Genomic DNA, 10,831 nt, shown 5'->3' on the forward strand with positions numbered 1-10,831 from the left:
ATAATGGTAGTGACAGTATGCAGATTGATATTAGCAACTCTTTCAATCCTTCACTTCCGTCCTATCTATACTTGCATGTTAATTGTGTATATACAGTAGACAAGCTCTAATGTTGCGATATTTCATGTGCATGTCATTTTATTAGATATCTTCCTAGAAACCATGTCAGTTTTAAATACTGTCAACTTGTGATATTTAGCAAAAAGCTTTCAATTGATAGATCATGGCTTTGACTGCTTGTCATGACATGCATTAGTTACTTTTCTTTCAAATCATGCCAAATGCATTCAGAGCAATCACTGTGCTGCTTTTGTGCCTGCTTTTAAATTGTTTCATTTATTAACCATTATAAAAAGAGATATACATTACTATAGAAAAAGAATATATCGGATAATGTGGTCAGTCGACACAGGCTCCATGTTATCCGTGTATGGTGCTTTTCGGTGTTGTGATTCTAATGTATTGAGTATTTTTCTTTCAGATCAGGAGCAGTTCCAGACGATGGTTCATGAAGACCTCGAGACCACTGTATGATGGAGGCTGCCTGGCCATCTCATCTCTGGCCCCCACTGTACCTCACACATGCACACAATCACCCACACACACACACGAACACAATCACACACTCACACAGCCACACACACTCACACAGCCACACACACTCACACAACCACACACTTACACAACCACACACACTCACACAACCACACACACACACACACACAACCACCCCTACACACACAGCCACCCCCACAGACACAGCCACCCAATCATACAGTTATGCACACAAACACACAACCACACACTCTCACATATCCACAAATGCTGACACAACCAAACACATTGTCACACCCACCCATGCACACACTGCCTCAATCCCAGAAATTCGCTCTGTCACAGACATTCTTGCAGTCACCCACACTCACAGAAACAATCACACATACATGCCACACCCACACAAACACTGTCCCAGCCAGACACATACATTGCACCTCACAGACATGCAACCATCCACATTCTTCCAGCTGCTTATACCTTCAAAAACACCCATACACAAATACACATACACTGGATACACATGCGCACACACACACAGCCATCCTACAAAGAGTTATCATTTTGGCATCAGTATACATCTTGACATATTCGCACTTATACACAGCGGTGCTGGTACTTAACAGTTATATATACGTTAAATATTTAGCATGTCTCATAAAACCACAGTGGGTCAAGCAAGTGACATCCGTCTCTAGTCATGCATTGTTTGGGAGATATTTATGAAGTCCAAAGTTCAAGAGAGACAGAGTTAAGTGAATTCAAAATGGAAGACCAAGAGTGAGTATACAAAAATGAAGTGAAATACAGGTATAGAAAATAGGATAATAAGACTGAAGGAAAATCAAAAACTATATTACAGTGATGAACTCAAGTAAGATATAGAATGAAAATTCGATAGTGTACGTTGACGTGAATATTCTGAAACCTAGAAACTGCTGTTTAAAGAGAATGAATTGTGAGAAAAGCAATTTTAAGGCACTTATATACTTGAACGTGGCAAATGTCTGTCTGTTGTGTTGTCATGGTTACCAATGACCCCCTTGGTAACAATCGGCTGGCAGCTGGTCTGGTCTTCCACTGCGAACGATTTTATGACTTTGAAGAAAATACAGCACTGGTCGCCAGCTTAAACAATAAAAAAAAAAAAAAATACATAAAAAGATTATAAAAAGTCATTCCAGTCAAGTTTAAGATATTTAATGTGTATGTGTACTTGCATGTGTAGAATTTTTGAAGTCCAATTATCTTTAGTATTTACGAGCTATATCCATAGTACCCTTTCCCTCTTGTAAGCTTAGCCGTTCCCACCTCTCCCTCCCCTTGTTCTTCAATTAAAAATGCTCTATGAATATATATATATATATATGTATGTATGTATACTTATGTATGTATATGTGCATATATATGAAACCTTTTTTAAGGATAATAATATATATACAGTATATATTTCAATTTTCAACCTGTTGTGTACTTTAATATATTGCTGCTTTCTCTCATTTACCTTTTTCTTGTAAGGCATATGTAGATAGGTACATGCTATTGGACATATCAGTATCCTAGTGATTGCAGCTTCTTGTTTAAATCAGTCTATTAGTTACACCGAGAAAACTGCCAGAGAAGAGGGCTCGGAAATTGTAGCTGCAGTGGTGTTGGTGATGAGGCAACTCGATCATGCGCTTGAGAGGAGTGTCAAGTCCAGCTAAAGATGCCGGTGGGTGTTAATGCAACACCTGGTATACATTGTTGCCTTCCAGATGACCATAAGCCTGTGTGTTTGCTCAGGTTGGGAGACAAGAGAGAGATGAAGCTACTCCAAGGTAAATAAACAAAACTGTAGTGATTTTAATGCCCTCTGGTGGTTCCGACATGCCAGCCTGAACTGTTTGGTGGCACACGTTGCCGTCTCCCCCATAGTGCCAGGCATGAGGCTGGTGGTGACCCCGGGCAGTGTAGGTCAACAAACTAGCAAAATATAACAAAGCTCTGGTCAGCACAATTTCAGTAGAGCTGTAACGCTGGATGGTTTCCGTTGCCAACCCCTTGCTACAGTGTCCACCTTCAGTATTTTCTCCTGGCTGTCTGTACGTGATTCTGTTGCTTCTTTGACTACTAGGGATTCCCACCGCTGTATAGAGTCACCAGGAGTCAGCCAGGATAGAATACCCAAGTGTGGCATTACCAGCAGAAGGGTTGACGAGGTAGTTTTTAAGCTTAAGTGGGACCTCTCGTATTCAACGGGTTATATCAAAGGTTGTTTAGTATTATCTACTGAAAGTGTATAGGTTTACCGAGATAAAAAGTACAGTATTTGTAAAAAGTGTTGTATTCTTCTTACTGGGCGATATCTTGATGTGTCATGTCATTATGTGTTAATGAGTAATGTGGATTATTGAAGTTGTACTTAAGTCCTGTATAAGCATGAAAATGTGCTAAAAGCCAGAGCTATTATAAAAGCTAAAAAAAAAAAATTAAATATAATGATAGTTGTTGTAGTAATATATTTGAAAGATTAATATTTAGTTCATCTTTAAAAAAATATTGATTTGATTACCTTTATGCACTAGTGTTAAGATATAATTCCGAGCCATTGTTAACAGATGCCAGACCTTAGGAAATGAATTTAGTGTGTAGTCACGTGCAATCTGTCAACAGTCGCTCCCACTCAAATGCGGGGAACAGTGCATAGGGGTCAGATCACACTTGTATTTCTTGCCTGCACAACATTTCCAGGAATTCTTAACTCAAGTGCGCTGAATCTCATACAGGAAGTCCTTCTTATAATTCGCATTTATTGTTATTCGTATCATTCTTATTATCATTTTTTATTATAATTATGAAGTCCTCAGTGAAAGGTAAAAGTAATGGTAATTTTCCTTTTCTTTTTTTCATTCCTTTTTTCCCCATAAATTCCCAGTAAACCACTGAAAGATAGTCCATTATTATTATTATTATTTTTTTTTATGTACTCCTTTCTAGCATTCTTCTTTGGCATTAATTCCATGGTAAATGATACAAAAATAGCTCATTAATGTTCCCGTTACATCATTTTCATTATAATTCTGTCTGACATTCTTTTTTGCTATAAAGTCCCGGTGGAATGACAGAAGTTGCCTGTTAATCTTACATTGCTCCTAATATATAGTTGATTTTCTAGTTCCTCCAATATGTACAGTAGTAGCAGTTGTGTAGAAAAAAAGTCTACAGCTTTTAAAGACTACATTGACTTATAATGGGGACTGCCTGTATTTTATTAATTTTATAAAAGCACAGATATTGTACGGTACTTTCAACTTCAATTTACGATTAGGAGATCCATTTGTATTTTGGGAAGCCTGTGTAGGTAGGAAAAGACAGTGGGTAGTTTCATCTCTTTATACCCCCATCAAAATTTCACATCGATAAGTATACCTCAGGGTGGCATACAGTAAGTTGGGAGTTGAACCATTAACCCTTAGTTTGATGATGTATTTTCTAATGTACTTATGCTGTTTCCAGATGATTTTAATTAAATTTGGGAGAGCTTTAGCATGGAGGGATGACAGTGACTGTATCTAGCCTCCTCAGCTGAAAAAATTATCTCAAGTTGAATTTAGTCATCTTTATACAGAGCAAGAATTAATTATATATCATCACATTACAGGGGATTAAATATGAGAAAGATTTTGCATGTGTATTTAAGTAGTTTGGAGGCAGTATAACCCTCGGGACAGTAGTTGGTACTTAGTCTTAACATATTAGCTTCCTTTCATTAGCTCTTCAGTCAACATCTTACCTTACATTCCAACCAAAAAAAGAAAAAAAAAATTGAAATAGTTTTTCTCAACCATGTGTTTCCTAATTTCCTTGTCTTACTAAATTTATTCCTTACTACTAAATCTGTGATCTTACAAGTGCTGAGAAGTTCTCTTCCACATGTCATTACTGAATAAACTTTTAGTCTTAAGGTTTTGCATTTCATTTAACCCAAGTTTTTCCCTTTACTTTTTACTCTAATAGGTATTGGATAGAGACACCTACCTATAACGGCAGCATTACTGTACAACCAAGTGGCTCTCCTCTCTACCCCATGAAAGGAGGATGGTGGCCTGTAACATAGGGAAACTTCAGCTGATGGTCCACTGGGTTCACGTACAGATGAGCCTGGAGTTGCAACTGCTACTACAACTACTGAAATGTACAAGCTCTCTTTTTCTAATGCCAGGTATAGTAATGTCAGATGAATTTGTTGGGTTCAAGGAAATCCACTACTGCCTACTCATTAATATGCATCTCATGTACTGTAATATATTGGTCAGAAATTTAGAAGTCTGTACTTTTATTCCAGATACTGTAATGCCATATTTCATATAGCTCTGAGAAACCAATAGCAGTGAAAAGGATAACTTATAGTGTTAAGGAACCAGTCAGTGTGTAGTGAAGGTGTTGTACTTAACTGTTTGAATATCAGAAGACAGCTGAAGGGTTTTTTATCATGGAATGGCACCAAGAAAGTAAGCAGGTTCTTCTCTTTCCTTCTTTCTTTAATTTTTAATCTTTTATTCTAGTGGTAGGTGGGGTCGCCCACCATCCACTCACTCAATGCAGTGCTGCCTTGAGGTGGTACTGCACTGAGTGACAGGCCAAATGGTTTACTGTTACCCAGGAAACCATTTACTATGCTGGATGGTGACCTCATAACCAAATGATACTTAGTAATTGAAGGAGTTAAGGCCCTTCAACTGGACAAGGCCTCTGTTCTGGCCCGTATGCTCCTGATAGAGGGGAAAAAAATGATGTGAAGAATAAATGAAAAGAAGATCTCTTACCATTCCATGTGACTCAACTTTCAACTGCAGAAGGTTATTATTTATCGTTGTTGTTGCTGAGGCCCCAGGCATATGTGGATATGAACCTGATGACTGTAAGAAACCATCCTCTTCAGCTGTGCACTCTCAAAGCTCTTTTGTGGAATTTATTTAATAGTTTTATATTTTGTGTTGTAAGAAAGAGGTGCATATGTGTGTTGTTGTGTGAGGGATAACAGTACAGTGAGCAAAGTGATTTTTTTTTTTCTGAAGCAGAAAAGGGTGAGAGTTGCTACCTTAGGAAAGAAATGTGGCTTCAGACCATGGGATTATCAAAACAATCATCACTTTCAGGCAGGAAACTCATCAACAACTAAATGGATTCAAGTATGAGGTGAGGCTCGTTCTGTTCTGAATTTTATAACGTAGCTCTTCAAGACTTATCCTTGGTATTTTTTATTTTCCACCAGCCTTTGGGAAGTGTTTGCCTGTCACTGGTTTTGTGCTTGATTCAGCTTCCAATCCGTAGGAAATATTAGCAATCTGTATCATGGCTAACCTCAGTATGGTGATTCCTATGGCACCATTTGATAAGATTTTGATATAAATGCATTCTAATCATCAGCCCTTAATGTCTTCCATCACATAACATATGTATATAATTTTTTGCTGTCTGTTGATTGTCTCAATAAATTTAGGAGAGATTTTTCAGTTTAGAGAGATTAGACAACTTAGACATAGCCTTCATTCACCTCTTCATTACCAGAAACTTCCCTTAAATACAGTAGAATCATGTGTAGGTACCAAGAAAAAAAAAAATGTCATCAGAGTGAAGGGAGATGATCTATTCTGGTTACACACCCTAATAATCCCTGACTACCAAAGCCTAGCCCAGGGCCCCTACAGCTCCCTAGTGGGTAATATAGGACTGGCAGTTTGAGAATTATTGCTAGCCAGAATCGTAAGATTTGGAAAGCATGTTAGTCAGTTCCTTATGTCTGTCTGTCTGTTCGTCTGTTTGGTCTCTACAGGTCACAGTTTTGCACCAGTTGGTTTGAAATAAAAAAATCAGAAGGTAGATATCCAAAAACCCAGGAAGCCTATTGTTTTTCATCAGAATTGGTAAAAGGCCCCGGGCTGGGTGGGGGGTTGAAACCTCTCAGTGGCCGTGGGTCTGGAAATTGTCAGGACCCAGTGGCCGGCCCTGGCATCATTTTTTCATATTTCAAAAATTGAATTTTGTTCACATCTAATTGAAAAGAAATGTCTGGCACACTTGACAGTGCAATTTTTAACTTCCTAAAACCCATCATGTGCGTAAAACTAAACAGACAGTCAGATCCATCTGGCTAGCTCGCTGCCTATGACAGTTTCATTTCATTATTACTGGCAGAGTTATTATGCAGGCACATGACAAATTGTGTGTTTTTAAACTGCCAGCCATAGATTACAACATGAAGTGAGAGTGCTGTGTGAAATATTATACTGTATGAAATATGTTTTGTTTGCCTGTTTGTTGTATCATCTTAGTTATCTAAGTTGTCTTCAGTTACTTATATATATATATATATATATATATATATATATATATTATATATATATATATATATATATATATATATATGTTATTTGTCTGTGTTACTGAAAACTTATATTTATTCTTTGTGACATTTTGTGTGGTAGGTGGGGGCGATCACCATCCACTCACTCGATGTAGTGCTGCTTTGGGTGTCTGCCCTTTCCTCTCCTCCATCCTTTCTCTTCTGTCATTCTTTTTTTCATTCTTTCCTCTTCCTTCTTCCTGTGGGTGACTCTACACTTCCTCTTGTCTTTCTTTCCTTCGTTCTCTCTTCCTTCTGCCTGTGGGTGGCTGTACACTGAGTAACAAGCCAGATGGTTTCCTGTACAGCAGGAAAACATTTACTGCACTGGATGGTAACCATATGACCAAATTATGGCGCCTGATGGTTTAGTGGGTAATTAAAGTGCTCCAATCGGATTGAGCCTGTGTAGGTTTATATCCAAGTGGTGGTTGGGGTTGATTGCTCACTTATGCCACTCTGGCATGAGTGAGGCTGGTCACTCATTTTAAATGTCAGGACCAACTTGCATAGCCCCGGGCTCCTACGCTTCTCATGGGGCAACACAGGATTTGATGATGGGTGAATGGATGGACATTATTTTTTTCTGTCAGTGAATGATAAAACTACAGTACTTATCTTTTCTTTATCTATGTACTATGTGTATATCTGGATATAAGTGAATGTTAATGTTATTTCACTGAAAGCAGTGACGAGAAATAGGGAGGTGAGTATGGAAGTTAAGAAGTCACTGCATGATAGTACAGTATTGTGATCCCTACCCAGACGTATGGAAGCGAGGCATGGACCTTGCTATAGAGAGGAACAAGTCAAGACTGAGAGCAGTGGATATGAGTTTCTTGAAAGGAGCACGTGGAGTGACATGGAGGGACAGGTTGACGAATGAAGAAGTGAAGGAACGTTGTGGGGTGGATGTGGTTGAGAACATTAGGAGAAATACACTGAGGTAGTTTGGACATGTGGAGAGAATGGAGAGTGAAAGACTAAGAGGGTGTGCGTGGGTGAAGTGGAGGGAGGGGAAGACTGAGGATGAGGTGGAGGGATGGAGTTGAGAGGTATATGAGGGAGGGGCGAGTGAGTTGGGGGGAGGGCAGTCAAATGGTGGGTGACAGCGACTTGGAGGCGTTTTGTCTGCGGCCACCCCTTGCAGGATTAGGGCGTTGGGCTATAGATAGATAGAGAGAGATTATTTCTCTAGATCGTTGTGACAGTTATTATGCAGTTTATTCACCCATTTTACCATTTAGTTCATGTTTTCGTTTTCAGTGAACTCAGTGTTTACTTTGGGTCAAACCTCAGCCAGTTTTGTTCAGGCTACGCGAATATGTGTTGTCTCCACCCAGCACCTCATTAATTAGAGTAGGAGTGATGATGATGATAGTTTGTGTGTGTGTGTGTGTGTTTTAATTTGTTGGGGAAGGGGTTAAGCTTATGATGTTAACGTCTCACTTTCTGACCTCCTGGGGATATGATGATTTGAGGCCCATGTTAAGTCTCTGTTAGTTATCTTTGTTTCACCAGTACTTTTCATTACATTGCTCTGAGCTCCGTTTATTTACATACTGTCACATTTCCGTTACAATTATCCACCGTATAATTTGAAAACCTCCCGTTTCATAGTACATGCCATTATATTATTTTGATCTTTTTCTTCATTACACAACCCAGAATCTGTTCTCCCTCATATAATTCCAAAATTTCCCACTGTTGTTATTTTCGTGTTACATGTAGGATGTTTCTCTTCGGCGGCAAACCCTCGTAATTTTTTTTTAAATTCATGTTCACCTCTGACTTTTTTTTTTTTTTTTTTTTCAACTTTAGATACTTCTCGAACAAAAGAGGTTGGATACCGCCTTCATGGTCACTTTTATTATCTTAGGTGTTTCCCAAGCTCAACAGAATCGTCTGGGAGTAGGAAGAACTTAAAAATTTAAAAATATTATAGGAGCATTTGATTTTTCCCACTTAAGTCATTTTAGATGAGCCTGACATCTTATACTTTTTTACTTCTTTTTCTAATACAGACGTCTGTGTTTAATTCCTGCTGTACCAGACGATTTTACTTAGCCTAGGAGAGACACCATTACTTACAAAGTGTCATTGTAAATTCAGATATTTAGTCATTTTTATGGTTTATTTTTCCGTTTGTTTTTGTTTATTGTCATTCGCCTAGAGTGAATTTAGAATGAGATTGGGTTCAGTAATTTTAACTTTACCTTTGTCTTGAGTTATCCTTGTCTTATTCTCATGGTTTAGTAACAGGAAAACACTCCTCGTACCATGCATGTGCCAGTCTGCAGCAATTATTCTCTTTAGTTATGTTTTCGTCTTTCATACCATGGAGTTCAGTTAGTGAGTTTGTATTCCTTTTTCTTTGCTATCCTTGTTTTATTCCCATACTCGTCATACCATACGGTCATTTTCCAAGTGGCATAGGAGACTTCATAACTTTCTCATTTATATATTTTTCTTTTACATTAAGGCGGCAAATTACGTTGATACTAAAAATGAAAAACAAATGCGAACAGGGATATCGGGGTTTAATATGTACAATAAATCACTTAAGCATAGTCTCACGAATTCTCCATAGCCACTTGAGCCAGCCAGCCACACTTTGTTTATTCTTATTAAGGAATGAGATTCATTCGGCAAAAACTACAGTAAAAGTAAATGAAGGTCAAAACAGACACAAATTACACCTTAGCTTTATTTTCTAACTTAGACATCACAAACACAGTTACACAGAATTGTATCTTGACAAACATTACAGATATTGTTAGCTAAGCATAATATTGTATCGACGTAAGCAGACGGCCGGTACAATTAGTTATGCATAAAACTATCTCAGAACTGAACTTAAAAACTAAAAATATGTCCAACCCAGTGAACTTGGGATCGTCTTTTTTTTTTTTTTTTTTTTTTACTTCATTTTTGTCAGATCGCCAGCCTTATGCCCTAACTAGACATACAAGTACAAGAAAGAGTTAAGCCAATTTTGCTTTTGGGAATTGACCCCAAACATACAAAAATATGCAGTAATATGCCTGTCTGGGCCCAGGAGGTCTTTTTCATTTTTGTCACAAATTTACTTTCTAACTAGACATGCACAAAGAGTTAGACACACGCCAACTTTTGTTTCTTGAACCAATAATTTCTCTGCCCTCATTACGGTTTTGGATTCATTGCACTTCTTCGTGACCAGCATTTCACTCTTAGCGTTAGTCTATTGTTATTACTGAACGTTTATTATGTATAGCAATTTACGGTATCCTGCACTTCGCCATTTCTCAAGCGATCAGTATGCATTTACATTCACAGCGCTTCTTCGTGACTGGCGACATACTCTAGCGTTAATTCATTGTTACAACTGAATGGTTACGTTCGAGATAACAGTTGTAGGCCATGTTGGTGTGAAGAGCAGAGCGTGGGTGATTTCCTCTCATGTTATACACGGAGATACTCTCTTACATTTCAAAACACTGCATCGCAACCAGCAACACATTCTGGCGTTAATCTCGTAATACAACTGAGTGCTTAAGCTGGAGATAACAATTTTAGGCCAAGTTAATATAAAAGGAGTATGGGAGTGAGTAATTTTAGGCAAAGTTTGTGTGAAAAAAGGTCTATACGGGGAGACTTACATATTCATCGTCCTTTCGTCGTCTTTACTCGGTCGAATGGCGTCTCACTTCGTCCTCTGTCTCTTCGCCGACTGCTCGTTGTGATGGCGGCTGCTGTGATGACCGTTCTTCCGTTTCCTTTCGTCCTTCGTCAGTCCTTTAACCGTAGAGGATGAAACCTTGTTGTGGGAACGAATGCTGTGGCTATCGGTCCCATTTCGTGATAATTCGTCCCTCGTCGTGGATCCGCTGAGCGTAGAGGACAAAA

General features: G+C 38.5%; 1 protein-coding gene across 6 annotated transcripts in view; it reads left to right on the plus strand.

Annotated features, from left to right (window-relative positions):
* The window catches only part of rdgA (retinal degeneration A), a 429,656-nt gene extending 426,620 nt beyond the window's left edge, over positions 1-3,036 (plus strand). For all 6 annotated transcript variants that reach the window (XM_080286630.1, XM_080286634.1, XM_080286631.1 and 3 more), the window contains one exon: positions 482-3,036. The gene's annotated coding sequence lies outside the window, so the exon portion shown is untranslated. The remainder of the gene's footprint in view (positions 1-481) is intronic.
* The last annotated feature ends 7,795 nt before the right edge of the window (positions 3,037-10,831 follow it).

Source organism: Coenobita brevimanus, chromosome 112 (assembly GCF_032717465.1).
Source record: "Coenobita brevimanus isolate Jiangsu-jjx chromosome 112, ASM3271746v2, whole genome shotgun sequence".
In the NCBI taxonomy this organism is placed as follows: Eukaryota; Metazoa; Arthropoda; class Malacostraca; order Decapoda; family Coenobitidae; genus Coenobita; species Coenobita brevimanus.